This window comes from Ursus americanus, chromosome 19 (assembly GCF_024610735.1).
Source record: "Ursus americanus isolate L20-20 chromosome 19, mUrsAme1.1.p, whole genome shotgun sequence".
Lineage (NCBI taxonomy): Eukaryota > Metazoa > Chordata > Mammalia > Carnivora > Ursidae > Ursus > Ursus americanus.
This window is the reverse complement of record NC_142145.1, coordinates 4,074,423-4,090,996: the sequence shown is the minus strand read 5'-3', so window position 1 is coordinate 4,090,996 and position 16,574 is coordinate 4,074,423. Positions and strand designations below refer to the sequence as shown.

The 16,574-nt window shown below is 41.3% G+C and overlaps 1 protein-coding gene across 4 annotated transcripts in view; it reads left to right on the top strand.

Annotated features, from left to right (window-relative positions):
- ZNF407 (zinc finger protein 407) overlaps positions 1-16,574 on the top strand; it is a 530,536-nt gene that overhangs the window by 288,520 nt on the left and 225,442 nt on the right. The window lies entirely within an intron of this gene.

Sequence of the window (16,574 nt, the reverse complement as noted above, 5' to 3'; positions counted from 1 at the left end):
GAATGCAGCCCAAACTGTTGGCTTTCTCCTATTTTTGAGAAGTACAATGTTTGTGAGAAGTTCTAGAACAAGAAGTACTCCTAAGTTCGTTCGTTCGTTCTTTCTTTTTTTAAGGAAACGATACTGTGCTCTTCTTTACTACACAGCTACAAGTGAGCTGCCGTAGAAATGAACCAGAATCTCTTATTCTGTGACATGATATGTAACCTGATACTTTTCCCTACAGGGAATTTAAACCTAATATTAACTCCTATTCTTGCCCCTTAATGTGTAATTCCTTACTCTTAATTATTTCGACTTGAATCTTGCTAAACAACCCTCATCCCTCATTTCGTATCTTTTGTATCCTATGACGCTGTTTGGAGATCATTCACTCTTATATAAGATTTGATGAATACATGTTGGTGACCTCTACTTGGCCCTTTCTTTCCTCAGTGTGTTTTGTTTCTTCTTTTTAAGTTACAGCATTTATTTACAAGTATTTGAAATGTCATAAAACCGAATTAGCATTTTCCCGTTGAGAGAAAATGTGGTAAATTTTAGTACTTGAGCTTGAATCAGCCCTTTGGATTGTATTATTTGGGGTAAAAAGAGAATTTTTTTTTTTTGCCCTAAAAACTTAAGATCGCTTTCATTTTAGTTAAAGGTAAGATTCTGTTTGACTTTCTACTCCCAAAGTACACTTTTCATTTGACCGTAAGTTACCTTCTCATTTCAGCAAGCCTAGATTGTAGGGCATATGGGTGAGGGGGTGCAGGGCAGCAAGAGGTCCACGCGGGACAGTTGGAGTTTTCCCGCAAAGGCAGTGCGGAGCCAGTGGAGAGTTTTGAGCAGGAAAGGGACATACTCACATTTGTCAAAGATCACTGATGCCGCGCAAACGGTGAGCCGGAGAGGGACAGAGCAGGGACGGGAGGTCATGTTGTAGACAGTTGCAGAGGTGCCCACAGAACATCGTGAGTGCGCGACCCTAAACTGGCAGTGTGGCCGAGGACAGAGAGGGAGGTGGAGTCACATGCTCGTCAGGAGCTGGAACACATGGATTCAAGGGCAGGGTGACGGGTGTGTGCCAGGGCCAGGGCTACAGGCGGAGGGGCAGTGCCATGCCCGAGGCCTCCGCTGCCAGAGGAGGAAGCTCCCCGCAGCAGAGCTAGTGAGCTTCGGGCAGTGTGGACTCCGAGACACCCTGTGCTGTCCTCACGGAAATGGCAGTGGGCGTATAACGAGCGCTACTGTCCGTAGAACTTGGAGGTTTTGATAGGAGCAAAATCTCCCTTGGAAAATGTGGAAAACGAGACATGCACAGGGGCAAATAGCAAGTGTAAGAGAGACCAAGAAGCCACTTCCCGGAAACGGAAGGGACGTCAGGGCAGCAGGCGAGCAGTGCTCAGCCGCGCCAGACGTTCGTTCGGTAACATGAGGGCAGTGTAGTCCCCCTGCCTCAGTCACCAAGAGGTCACTGACTGTCCCGGGAAGAGCGGTTCTCGCCAAGGGCTGGAACGGACCCCAGCTGGGTGCACGAAGGGAAGCCATGGTGAGAGTCCGGGCTGGCTGCTCTTGAGGGAAGCCCGTCTTGAGGGCTGCTCTGGGAGAACGCTTGGGAGAGGCTGGGAGGGCGGACGAATGGGTGCACAGTGTCCTTGGGTGTTTGTTTTCATGTGTTTGCTCAGGATTGCTTTTTAAATTGCATGTACGTGCTTTCATGCCAAGGTGAGAGCGCCAGCCGAGATGGCGACATTGAGCGCCACGGTGCAGCTAAGGTGCCGGGTTCGGGTTCTGCGCATTGGGGGGGGCACCGATGGTATTTTTTGAGCGGTCCCGTGTGCCTCAGTGGGAGCCCTCGGGACGCAGGGCAGCAGCTCATGTTCACGCTGTCGGACCACTCTCTTGAGATGGAGAGCCGCGGCTTCAGAACCTCTGCTCTGATGATGTCTCTGCATTTTGGGGGGGCTGCACAGCACCCACTTTCACCTTTGTTGTGTTAAATCTTTTGAATCAAGAACATAGAGATTGTGTAATGGTATTATTCTGCTTTCCCTTCCCCACAGCCCCCCCCGACATTAGGATTTTATTTGTTTTGTAAGAATTTCCACAAAGCCTATATTACTTTAACTGTTACATGCGATTCAGAAATTTGCTTAGCACCAGCCAACAGTCCGGTGTAGTCATGTAGCAAACACTCATTTTTAAATGCAGTCTTTTAAAATGTGACATCTTTTCTATGACTTACTCTAAACAATTTCTGTGAGTGTCTCGGGGTTCTTCTCAGGCCAGTAAATCTAACGGGCTACTCTAGTGACGTCATAAGCTAGTGGAGGAGCTCAGCCATTTATTGTGATGACACCTGACTCCCCCATGTATTTACAGCCCACGCGATTTGTGTTACCTCTATCTTTCGTTTGCTTGACTTGCTCCAAGTAATTATATGTACAGCAGAACTCTTCTATCAGTTGTGGGCTTACTAGTATCTTCTGTGTCCATTTGTGCTAAAGCTTGTTTGACTGTTTTAGGTTCACCCCCTACCTTCTTCAAATTGCCACATTTCTAGGACCATAGAACTCTCCTGGAATGGTCCTGCCTAGAGAGATGTAATAATAAGGATCATGTGGGTACTGGAGTTAGTGTGTGTATGATATGAAGAGAGAAAGCAGATCTATCACTCCTTAGGGCGAGATAGGAGACGTGATTTGTGTCCGTGACTTAGGGTGTGTTACAGGTGCCGAGTGTGGGCGTCAGTTGTACCGCAGCACTGCAAAGTGGAAATAAGTCATCCGTGTTGTCCCACAGGTTGACGTATGCTTTTTGTTTGTTTGTTTTCGCATTCAGGAACATTGTGTATGGATTCCTTTGATCCCACTGCAATTTTGGCTTCTCTGTTTCATGATTAATTGTGGTTATCACAAAATGGTTATTATGGCTGCATCTCAAGTTTTGGGTTGTAGGTTTTTTAACTTTAAAAATGAAGTGTATTCATTTCCCTACAGATGATTCTGTACTTCTTATCACAAATCTGGGCAGCATTTCTGTGAGTCCAGGCAACGTAGCAGACGCGGTCACCACAGTGCTCCTGAAGCAGGTCCTTCTTAGCATTGGCTGTGCGGCAGCCTCCTTTTCCTCGGCTCACAGCGTCCTTCAGGAAGAGGGGCCCAGAGGCGCCAAGTGGAAATGGCAGTAATAAGTGTGTCATTGGGAAAGTACCCTCCCAGACTCGGGCCGTGTGCCTGGGCCTGAGAAATAGATGGATGATATCAGCACACATATAGAGGGTTTTAATGACATATTCCTTTCAGTCAATGATTTCTGTATGGCTGTTGAAACACGATGTTATGAATATAGTGATTATGCGACCCAAATCTTACTTCTTGAGTTATACGTGCTTATTTTTAACTAATATGCACATGCACACATCACCTTCCTTGAATCCATTTTTAACAAAACAGTCTTTTAAAACATTGTGTGCTCTGATGTCGAAGAGATTCAAAACAGGGTTCCAGTTTTATTTTTAAGGGTTTTTTTTTTTTTTTAGTTTAAAAGTGGAATATATGTTTTCTTTAGCTGTAAAAGCACAATCAAGGCACCATGATAAGTGAGTCAGTGTTGTAAAAGTAAAACGAATTTTGCCTTCACTCACATGAGCTATAGAAGGAGGAAGCTTTATTGTCCCTGGGAAAGTGATAAGGCAGAGTAATTGTATATTATACTGTCCCGGAACATCTGCCTGAAGACTGTTGGAGCAATTCATCTATCATGGGCGATACAGCATGTTTTGTCTTTTTGCTTTAACCCGTCCCCACTGCTGGCCTGCGCGGAGGTTTTGATAGGGCCTGCGCCTGGGCCGGGGCTCACATTAATCAGTCCCCTTGTTCAACACTCCAGCTGACATAATTACAACCTGCGCACAGCAGTTATTCAAGCCGAGTCCTTGTCACTCGTGGTGCGAAACTACACAGCTCCGATCCCGGAGGAGATTGCCTTATCACACAGAACAAGGGCTCGCAGGAGTCGAAGAGAATAGAAATGGGAAAATGTCTTCCGGGAGTACTATATATTCCTTTAAAATAAGACATTTGAGAGACTTACAAGGGACAAAGGGAAGCATTGTGTGCAGAGGCAGAAATGAACCGGTTATTATTTTTAAATGGATTACGTGGAGCATTTTGTAAACATGAACGTAGATTATTAAATAAATCCAGTGGCCCCTCGTCATCAGTGTCTGTTTTCCATTAACTGTTTTACAAAGTGATCCTGTAACTTCAGAATTAGAAAAACCTTAAGTGCTCACTTGATAAGACTCAATTTAACAAAATTAATAAAGTACTCACTTGAAATCTACTGTCAAGCAAATACACACTTAGGGAGTTTTGTAAGGAATGGAGTTCGAACCAGAGAAAGATTCTTTCGAAAGACTTTCAAAGATGGGGAAGTTTCGCGGTTTCCCGTGGTAGCGCAGCGCAGTTACCGGAGAGAGGGGCCGGCAAGGAAACTCCCAGTCATATCTCCTGTCGCGCCTCCTCGCTCTGATCCCAGCCGGGATGGATGACTGGCCAGTTCCTCCACTAAACCGGGTGTGAACAGTGCCATCTCCCTTTGGCCACTTAAGTACTTAAAATTTTAGGGGAGCCCCTTCCCCAACTATACTACCAGAGTCTTCGAGCATGGTGATGTACCCATCACATGTGTCTGTGACACCACCCAGTCAGCCTTAGGCTTGTGTGCACAAACTTGTTGGTGTTTTAAATCAAGCCTTTTTATTTTTCTCTTCAGCATTATTAGATTGTCCCAAGTAAAACCAAGCTCTGGCCTAGACTATCTGAAACAGTGTGAAACATTTGGTTCAGTGAAATTTTACTTATGTCACCTTGAATACGAAAAAGCTTTCAACTAGAAATGCTACAGTAAATTTTCATATATGTATTACACGTTATTATATTATATATATTACATATATACTATATATGATATATATATATGGAACGTGATTTGTAAAGTAGCCTCTATTTCAGGTTACTGATTTCCAGCCACAGTTTAGTAACGTACTACTTAAGTAGTTTGGGCCCCTTCGTCGGTATGTCTCCGTACGCCCACCGTTTTGCCGCCTTCACCCCTCTTACAAATATGACTCCAGTGATTGCGTGGACCTAAAAAGGTGGTCCCCTGCACCTTCTGAACGTTCTTAGTACACACCTTTTTGCTCAGAAGGCTTCTCATCCACATGCCTTTCCTGGTTTTACAGCATTTCACTTTGCTAAGCTTGGGTGGTTAACAGAAAAGGAAAGACTAAAACCCATCCTGTAAGGAAATAAACGTAAAGAGATGAAGACTTGGGTGGGGACTGTGCTTCACAGGTCCAGTACGAAAAGAGTGGCAAGATAGCGCTGAAGAGCATTTCTGCCGGTGCTGACTGCGCCGGACAGATTGGTGGAAGGGGGTGGAGCAGTTTGTAGGGCTAACTGGACATTTTGATTTTCACAAATCATGATCTCATGCAGTATTGTTAGCTCAGCCTAGAAAAAGTGTTTCTGTGGCCAAATAACTTTGAGAAACACACTATAATGTACCCTTTGTCCGCCCCCTTTAAACTCCTCATGAACAATAGGTTAAAGACTCACAGAACTCTTGCTGTAGAAGTTTCCTCCTTTCCTAGATAGCAGAATACGGAGAGTTGAAACAGTTAATGAAATGTATTGTTTCTCTTTGAGCTAAAGAAGAGTCAAGGAGAAATCAAGGTTCTTCGGGGCTTGCCCTTGCCAGTGGCCCCTCCTCCCTCCATAGGACACGGAGGACAGGCCAAGTCTGGCCACACATTTAAATCAGTCTCCTTTTCTCACTTTACAGGGTGTAGGAGGGGGGCCATTCTTGAAATGTTAAGTTCTAACAAAATAATTTGAGTTTCTAACAGAGTTCCGTGTTGCTTCCTACCATTTTCTTCCTTGTGATTTTCATTGTTCTCCAGCAGAGTGGAAGGCGGGAAGGAGGGGGTTAGGTTTAAAGCAGATTAGCTCTTCTTACGGATTGTAGGTACCTTGAGCAGAGATTGAATAGAGAAGTACTGCAATGGGATGTGACCATGGGGCCATGAGTGGTGAGGAGCGGGGGCAGGTTTGCCTGCTCCTGGAAACAGGGAGCAGGGGCGCGGGAGGCAAAATTCTTGCAGGATGAACCCGTCAAAGGTGGTGCTGTATCCATAGGAAGTATGCACATAATCGGTCTCGTTAGAGATCAGTTGAAGTCAGTGAGGCATTTTAAATAGTGTGGAAAGCAAGTGATTTTAGGCCATTATCAATTAAAGATGTCGCTGAAAGGGGTAGAGCGGTGGACCGGTGAGATTTTCAATTCTGTTTCAAGGTTCAGTTTCATGTTAGGAAGCACACTGTGGATGTACACGACGCATCTGTCAAACGCGATTGTCTATGAGGGTGGAACCAAAACGATTCCTTTGTATGTTTCCTGCTGTGTGTGTGGTAGGCACTACATTAAATACATGTTGAGTAAATTCATTTTGAAAACGGAAGTCAGTGCATGAAGAAATAGATTTGTTGTTGTTGTTGTTACTGGACACTTTCCATATAAACTCAAGCAGTGATGGGCTTACATGACTTCTGTTCTGTAAGTGCCTCCCAGGGAATGGGTTTGGAAGCCTGGCCTTGTTCCCTTGGTTTTCAGACCAGCACCTACCTGTGCAGATGGACAGAGGCCTCCTGGGGGTCACATGTGGCTGGTGGTGCAGCGGCCATGGGGCAGCTTTCTCTGTGCACACACTTTCTTGTGCTAGCTGTACTCAGAACGTGGTTGTGAGCACTCGGACAGCACCGTGACCTGGAACCCGGATACCTGTGTCTACTCAGGAGTAGTTGGACACGATCAGTAATGCATTGGTTTTTATCCACTTCTGTGCTGACTTACAGGTTCTTTTTTCTTATAAGATACGGCTCTGCTTTAGCGTCAGATGATGCCCATCACCTTCCTTCACATAACAAATACTAGTGTAATTATAACTGAGAAATGGGGAGAGAAAATACACATGAGTTCTTGTGGTCAGAGCCATGTGATTGCAAGGAATTGGGATTTATGAACAGCAGAAAGTCATGAATATAAGTGATCTGGTAGGAATTATCCTATTTAATAGAAGCCACCAGTTAAGGGGGAAAATGAAAAGAAAATTCATGGAATGTAGAGGAGGGTGATCCAGAAACTCCAATTAAAATTTGCAGGAAAAATTCAGGACATTGTATTTTGTGATTACTTCTGATACCTATAAACCGTTTTTGTCTTAGTTAAAAAAAGCAAAAGACTTTGGATAATTTTTTAAGTAATTAAACACGCCATTATATTTAAATATCTATTTTACTTAAATACCCATAAAACTTATCATTGTACGTTATTTTTACTATTTGCACTCGGTCATTTGAAAAGTCGGTCTCACTGCTGCACCCCATTTCCCTGAGAGAACCACTTCTAGTCATTCGTATCTTGGTCCCGCTGGAGATCACCTAAGTACTTCGCTTATTCCTCTCTTTTTTGGTTTGCAGACAGCATCTGGCTATTGTAATATATCCAAAAAATGTTAGCTCAGTTACCTCAGTTTCTGCTACAGACGTCCCTGCTTTTATTCTAGGATTCTGTTTGGTAATCCAAGTGGTTACCTTTACAGCTTGACTTACTGTACTTAAATCTTTTACCTGATTCATCAGTTTGAATTGTCTGTATGTAAACAGGAGAATCTTTGCATTTAGGGTTTTCCTGATGTCAATTCCCAGCTTATGTCGGCTGTACTGCTTATTGTTTATAATATTTACATTTCATACAATACTATACAATCCACTTCTTTTTAAAATACGTGTTCTGATCATGTTTACTTTACGTGAGTGAAAGTTAGAAGATATTCTCATGATCATCCAAGTGCTTCAAACATACTAAGCAAACATGAAAGTTTCCTGACTTGTAAACCTTTCCAAAAAGATAGTTACCATCAATAGTTTGCTGACCATCCTTATTATACCCATTTAATGCAGTTATATATCTTTGTGACTTTGTGTATATAATTTTAAAAGCTAGAAGAAGCCATATATGTACTCATCTGGGACTTGCTTTATTTTTGTTTTAACTTAATAGTATGTCTTGGAAATTTTTCCACAGTGGGACATAAGGTTTACCTTATTTTATTTGATGGCTTTTGTCCAACAAATAAGGGTGAATAATGATGAGCATACACACCAGGTCTTTGTCAACAGCATTTGCTGAGAGAAGGTCATAGACCGGTGCATGGCTATTGTTCCTACCTTCAGCCCGTGTCCATATCTGTTGTGCTCTGAAGCAACACTCAGTTTTACAGTGTTGGATGTCATACTGGGAAAGTTCTGGGCCTTTGACTGTGGAACTGTTCAGCTCCACCACTGAGGGAGTCCCATCCTTCATGGGTGTGTGTGTTCAGGGTTGTGGTTGAGCAGTCAATTGACCTGGCCCACCAGGCCTCTTGCCTTGTCCTGACACCACTAAACATTCATGGTTGGGGAATACCCTCTCTCTTCCTGTAATCAGGGTGTGCCCTCCCAGTGTTCTTCCAGGGTGAAGTTGGCTTCCATGAAGCTCTGTAGGAGACCAGCTCCTCCTCTGGGAAGCAGGCTTGCAAGATAACAACCCTTAGCTCTCAGCAGTGTTGAATCCCACAGTGTGGACCATAAATTAATGACCCATTCCTCTGTTAACACATATCCAGTTTCAAATTTTTTCCTAGTGTTTAGTGTAGTGTTATAAATAATGGCTTAATGATTCTTCTTGTGGTTAATTTCTAGAAATTGAATTCCTAAATCCAAGAGTATGTGTATATTCTAATTCTGAAGGCCGTCCTCAAATGTCTTCCCAAAAGCTGACACTGCCACCAGTGATACTTGTTTCCCTTACCAATAATTAATGTTATCAGTCTTTTTGAATTTTGCCCCTCTGTTATGTTAGGCTTTAATTTGTATTTCCTTGGCTACTAGAGTCATTGATTACCTTTTAATGCTTATATAACCTTTTATAGATCCCCAATTGCAGATTTCTTGCTTATGCTCTTCATCTAGCTTTTGAGATTTTTATCTTTTTTTCTTATTAATCATAGGTACTCATTTTGTAGTCTTTATGCTAATGATTTGTCTTTATATATGTTGCATATATTCTCTCCATTTCTTTGATTTGTCTTTTAACTTTATTTATAATGTATTATGGTATATAGCAGTTTTAACTTTTAGGAAGTATATTTTGCTACATCTTTTTGTAGCATTTGGGTTTTGAATTTAGGAACGCTCTTTCCAACCAAGATTATAAAAATATTTTCTTGTATTTTCTTCTAGCACTTTTATAATTTAGTGTGCTCGTGTTAATGCTGAAGTCCAAATGGCATTTATTTTTACATGGTTAGGGCCATAAGAATCTAATTTGTTTCTCCCCATACAGCAAGCAGTTGACTCAACACCATTTGTTTTATAAAACCCATCATTTCCTTATTGATCTGAAATGACATCTTTATCCCTTATATACATGGATCTTTGCGCTGTCTATTCTGGTGATTTATTTGGTTCAACACTCTAAATGACATTCATTTGCTAAACATCATCGATAAAATGTTTCATTTAGGCAGGGGAATATGAAATTCTTTATTCTTACAGCTTCTCACCAATTTTAAATTTAAACAGCACAAATGTTCTGTAGTCTAAAATTATCAGGCTCTTTCCTTATGGGTCCTTTAGTGAGAACAGAAGTGGTAGAGGACTGTATACCTTGGGCCGCGTTACATAAACTGTGAAGCAGACCCTGCGCTGCTATATCGGAGCACATTCCGCCAACTTGCAGTGACTTGGCAGCTTGATGTTCTTCTCTCCCACAGAGATTTTCTCATTTTTCTTAGACTGGTTTTTTGCCCAGTGAATTTATAATTAAATACTACTGGTTAAAAAAATACATGATTAACTTCTGAAGTTTAATTTACATGAACACTTTCTTTGGATTATTCCTTATTCATTTTGAATTGCTGTTACAAAGATATAGTAGAAACCCCATTCCACTGAAATGTTAGATAAATATGTACTACAGTGCATAGTATTGATACACTTGTTCCAATACATAAAACTTAACTACAGAGTAATTATTTTCAAGGATATGAGTTCAAAGACTATATTCCAAACAGGCAGAAGAAGAAATTGCGTTTCTCAACGTGTACACGTACATACACTTATATAACTGTTTTGGGAATCTGTTTTTATTCATAAGAATTGAAATTGCCTTTCAAATACAATAGGAAAATTGCTAATAATGATCCTGATAGTTGAACTGTTTTGCATTTAATAGGAAGACTAGTAGTAGTAATAAAAAAAGAATTGAGTACCTACTGCATTTTCTTTACATGCTTCATGTAATTTACTTTAATTCTCCTGACAGCTTTATGAGATACATGTATTTTTCCCATAAACCAAAAGAGTGCTCCATGGTCAGAAAGTTTGAGATTCAAGGTGTTGAACAAAACGGACATGTTTCTTTAAGCAGGACTTTCAGAATGTTTTATGTCAATTTACATATATAGCATGCCAAATTGTTACCAGAAGATTAAGACCATCATTAATTTCACACCAGCGAATTTGAGAATGTCGAGGCAGATAGGTAGCCTCCCTTGGGGGAACAGAAAACTCAGATTTATTTAGTTCCTCTGTGTGCAGACACCCTTCTGTACACTTCAGCACATGACCTCTGGGCCGGTCTCTCTGTATTTCAGCCTCTTTATCAGAAAGATCATATTATCAGTACGTACATACATAGGAAATACCCAGTTGTGTCAGAGATGTTAATTTGTTATTGGCCAAGGTCTCTCTGGTTCTGTAGTTAATTCATGATGTTTGCCACGCCTGCTGAAGACCACAGCCTTATGACTGACTCCATAATGGCCTGGGTACGGCCCTGTGATCCTGTGGTGATGGGAAGAAAAAGAACAATGCAGAAGGGTGAGCTCTACCAGATGGTAGCCTCCTGCAGCCTGGTTGGCATGGGCACAGACTGACCAGCTCACTATAATAGAAAGTCCAGAAGTAGCTTCAAACAAATAAAATATCGGTGAGGTGATATTTCAAGTCAATGGGGCAAAGATGGACTAGTAATGGTATTGAGAGGTCCAGCTTGTAGTCTGGACCTACACTTTGTACCACACTTTAGGATGGTTTTGAAATGGATCTAACACTTAATGTAAGGTTATACAACTATACAAGTACAGGAACCAAATTTGCGACAATTCTTTTATAGCTTCCAAGTAGGGAAGCCATAGAACAAAATTTAAAAACTTCTGCTTTTTCCACAAGCAAAGTCAAAAGAAGAAAAAAAGGAAACGAAGGAAAAAAATATTTGCAGCTTCTGTCATAGACCGTCAATCTCCTTAATGCATAAGAGAATGACTAACAACACTGTAGAAAAAAGGAGATCAAAATATGAAAACAGTACATGGAAAATACATATGGCATTTCAATATTTGAAGATACTTAGCCTCATTCATTATAAGAGAAATGCAAATTAAAACTTAAAAATTAAAAAATGAAACTCCAGTAAGCTGGAGTTTTTTTCTCCTACCAAATGGGCAAAAATTTGAAAGTTTGGTAACACACTACATTGGCAAGAATGTGCAGAAACAGGATCTCTCAAACATTGTTGGTAGAAGTGTAAATTACTGCAACTTCTCTGGAGGGCAATTTGGCAGAATTTATCAAAATTACAAAAGCATATGCCCATTGACATTTGAAACACTTCCACTTGGCATCATGAAATTCTCTTGGCATCCTGAGAAATAGAAAGTGTTCTACAAGATTATTCATTGCAACCTTGTTTACACTAGCAAGTGATTGGAAACAACCTAAATGCCCATCAATAGAGGATCGCTTGATATAATACTCTGTACCCATACTGTGGAGTACTGTGTGGTTATTAAAAAGGGAGAAAGGGGCGCCTGGGTGGCACAGTGGTTAAGTGTCTGCCTTCGGCTCAGGGCGTGATCCCGGCGTTATGGGATCGAGCCCCACGTCAGGCTCCTCCGCTATGAGCCTGCTTCTTCCTCTCCCACTCCCCCTGCTTGTGTTTCCTCTCTCGCTGGCTGTCTCTCTCTGTCAAATAAATAAATAAATAAAATCTTAAAAAAAAAAAAAAGGGAGAAAAAGAAGGCAAAGGAGAGGGGGAGGGAGTGGGGGGGAGGGTGGAAATCAGCAATAGGAGGCTCTCCTACTGATGTCCCCCTGTGCTTCATTGTTAGGTGAGGAAAGCAAGATGCTGACTAATATTAGGCCAGCAAGTTTATATACCAGGAGGGTGGAGAAAAGACTCTACAATATATTTGTCATTTGAAAAAGTCATTTTTAATTCTCCCAAAAGATTGATAAGAAGTTATAAATTGTACCTGCTGGGGGGAGTGGGGGCTATCTGGGCAGAGCTGGACAGTGTATCTTCCATTGTTAGACTTTTTGTTGAAATATGCAGATGTGTGTTTGTTCAGCAACTTCATTGGTGCTTTTTCTTTTAATAACCGAAATAACATATATCCAAAGAGGGAAAAATTCAGAATTTTTTTGAGCTTCCTTTTCCTTAGGTTAAATACAACATAAATTTAACTTAACGCTTTTTGTATAATAGTGAGTTAGTAAGTAGTACTAATAAATAATTTTGCAGAGCTCTAGAAGCACTTTTGATATTCTGGTTATTATTTTGAAACACATTGCCTTTGAACTGAATAAAACATTTCCTTTATTACATGTATTTTAAGAAGCCTTAAAATTAGTTCCCATTTTGGTCCTTTGGCTATTGCCCAGCTTGATTATTGTGTAATACATTGTACATTACTCTTTTTATGTATATATTGTAAGCTGCCTCAAGGTTGTCAACACATCATATTCCAAAATCTAATTCTGAGTTTCCTCATAACTTTCCCAGCAAGTCCTGCATGCATCCTAATCCCCGTAGGGAGCTGGCAAGCACACTGCTCCAGCTTCCCATGCTGAGTCCCAAATATCTGTCCTTTTTCTTCTGCCACACTGTCTTGATTCCTATGGCTTTGGGATAACTTCTGAACTCGGAACATGTGAGTCCTCCAGCATAGTTTTTTTTTTCTGAGACTGTATTAGCTCTTCTAGGCCCAGTGCATTTCCATGTGAACCTTAGGATCAGCATTTCAATTTCTGTGAAACATCCCACTGAGCCTTTGACAGGGAGTGCATTAAACCTGTACTTGAGTTTGGGGAGTATCGCCATCTTAATACCAAGTCTTCCAGTCTGTGAACATGGGACACAAATAAGCTCTTTACGTTAAAATTCAGTGTCAAAGTGAAGACATTGTTCAGTCACCCATCCTAATGATTGTGTGCCCAGTTGGCTCAACTGCTATTATGCCTGGTGAGTTAGCCATGACCCTGTTGGAAATCATGTCTTAGGGCGCCCTTCCTTCTCCTGCACCACGCAGCCTTGATTAGTGCCGCTTCGATTTACCGTGCGCATTACTACTCGTAAGTTCTGTTTGTGGGAAGAATGAGCGAGTTCGGGCTGAATAGCATTCAGCATTACTTACCAGAAGGTGTCCGATTATTTATTGTTCCTCGATATTTGCGACAAGTTACAGATGTTCTCGAATGCCGGGACTAAAGTTTGCCTCTACCTGCTGCAGGTACTGTGCTTTAAAGGACAGTGGACAATATGTCCTAGCTTTTACTTCCTAGGCTTTGATTGGAATAGTTTGATTTTGCAGGTGCGAAAAGGCTCGGTTTTGTCCCGATATTTTAAACAGTTTTATATGATGTGACATTAAAATGCAGAGGAGCAGATTTTGATCACATGCAAATACACTGTCATCTGTGAAATGTATAAAATGTATCTTTTCTATTGCAGACAGACATTTCCTATTTTATGTTCTTGTTAGCATGTATTTAATGCTAATGTATTTAATTAGCATGTATTTAATTTAATCTTATCTGTATATAAAACAGAATTATAAAAATACATATACATGTATTATACATAAAATATATGAGCAGTATGTATAGTATAAATAAAAATATATATGTATGTACGTGTAAATATATGTGTGTGACATGGTCCTTAATACCTTGTAAAATATCAGCTTCTACACCACTTCTTTCTTGTCTTAGTCTGTATTTTTAAATAAAAAGAAGCCTCTCACCTTTTTAAATTCTCCCTCCCCCTCTTCACTTGCTTCACCGTTAGTCTCCTGATTGTTAGCTTCCACATACTGTTTAGGTACTAAGAGATGTTGGTTTGTTTTTGTCCAAGATACACCCTTTCCAAAAACAAAATACTCTGTTTTTGATGTCATCACTTCAAGACCGTCACCGAAGATGAGGATTCATTGCTTTATATTGTGTCGTATTTAAGTATATGTTACGGATTGAAGTTGGTCGGTTTTGGTAATTCTGATTTCCTCACTTGATCAGGATTGTCTTTGATGATTCTTAATGCGTAGCTTTTTTCATAAGGAAATAATGTAGGTGGTGCTGAAGAGTGGGCACTAAGTACAGTGGGGGCTGTTTGTTTTCACCCCCTGGTGTCAGTAAACACTGGTGAGTTGAGGGGGTGTCATGGAAAACAAATGGGAGATCTGCAGAATTAAGGGAGTGATTTGGAACAGTTCGCTCAGCTAGTGGGAGAATTAAAAAAATGGTCCTCTTCCTTTTAATTATCACAAAAGTGGACCTTTGTTTCATCTATCCTCAGATGTTTTCCTGTTGCTTTTGTCAACATGATATTATTATTCCAACGATATTTATACAATTAAGAGACTACAGCTTCACCCTTTTCCTAGAATGTGCGTAGTATCTTTGAGATGCTTGTATGCAAGGATGAAGGTTTAACCTTTGATAGTCAGCTCATCTCCTGATGCTCCCTCCCTTCTCTGCACCACCTCTCACTGTCTCTGCCTCTAGGAGTAGTGTGATATCCTCAAAGTAGCAGGCCAGTGACAAGCTGGAGGGGACATGACGTGCTTCTTCGTTTTTCATTTAGTACAGTGATTATTTACAATAGGGATTTATAGAAAAAGCAGGAAAGCAAGAAAGAGATAAGCCATATATGCATATTTTCACAAACGTAAGGTATATTTAGTCTAAGTTCTAAGAGAAACTGAACATAAAGTTTGACAGAGCACTAGCCAAAGGCAAAGCTTAAAATAGCTGAAAAAATCTCTTTTGTTCGGGTTCTTCTTATTTTTAAAGGTGTGTGTTGTTTTATAAATTTTTTAATGGAAATAATATATAATTAAAGTGTTTTTGGAAAATAGAAGTGGGCGTTGTTCTGTAGTTGCATTAACATTTTGCTGTGTTTCTTTCTAGTCTAGCTGTAGAGGAATTTGTCTGATTTACTCTTTCTAATTCTGTATAGTTGGGCACTTGCATTTCAGGACAGACTCTGCTTAGGGATGGGAGGGAGGTAGCCTAAGCTTTTCCAGGGGAATATCTTAGATCCAGTTATAGGACTGTTCCCATAATGCCGGATGCCCATTCACGAGGAAAATATTTGTGTTCCCCTTCATCTGGATGTCTCTAGGAAAGGTCGTCCTTGTCCCTTTGCATCTGTGGCATGCTCTTCCTAGAGCCGCTGTCATGAACTCCGCCTTGCTTTCCTGATACTCCTCCACTCTCCTCTCTCCATGAGTGAAGAGACGACGTGTTCACTGGGTCTCTAGATTTCTAATGCCATTTGTTGCCTTTACCTGTGAGTGATAGTATAGCTACTATAAAATTGTTGGGTTATGACCAATTTTGCATTCATCCCCAGTGTTTTTAGGGCACATTCCTGCAAAGTCAGCGTCACAGTCGAGTATGACACACAAATGTAATCCTCCTTAGAGGTGTTGGGGCAGCACAGAGCCTCGTGAAGCCTCCGGGTAGGACCTTTCATCGTCTGGTGTGCGTTGTGAGATGTGTTTGCCAACTGCCGTGCTCCTACCTTATTGGTCACAGAACCTTCACTTCAGACAACATCCTGCAGCGTCTGTTCCTTGGCAGTACCCTCCAGAAATGCTGATGATCCTATTGTTGGATTTTTCTTTTTGCATTTAATTTTGTTCTGTGGGAAATTTGAGGCCAGTTTGATTTTTTGTTTCTTTCTAGTTAAGTGCACCCCCCTCCCCGGCAACCTGCGTGCATTTGCAGTGCGCTTTTTAGTACTGTTCTCCCAAAGACGAAAGACAGCAGCTGCGTACGTGCTCAGAAAGCGTCTAGGTGGGCAGTGTCTGATGCAGAGATTCACAGAGGGCTGAAGGAGCAGGTGGAAGAGAGCAGAGGCGTGTCCCTGTTATCGGGGCATTTCAGGCCTCGCCTTTCTGAATGGTAGGAAAACAGTACAAGAGGAGCCTATTCCTATTTTCAAGGCTATTTGGCATACAGAATATAGGGCCTCCATTGTGTCTTGCAGTCCTTCATGCTTAGAGACCAACACCAATGTGGAAAGATCGCCGGCACTCCACATGCTGCTGCTTTTCTATCTCCAGACTATTTTAGAGCTCACTTGACAGAGCTTAGAAGCCAGAGCTGCTCTGTTTCCTCAGTGCTCTAAATTCAGTG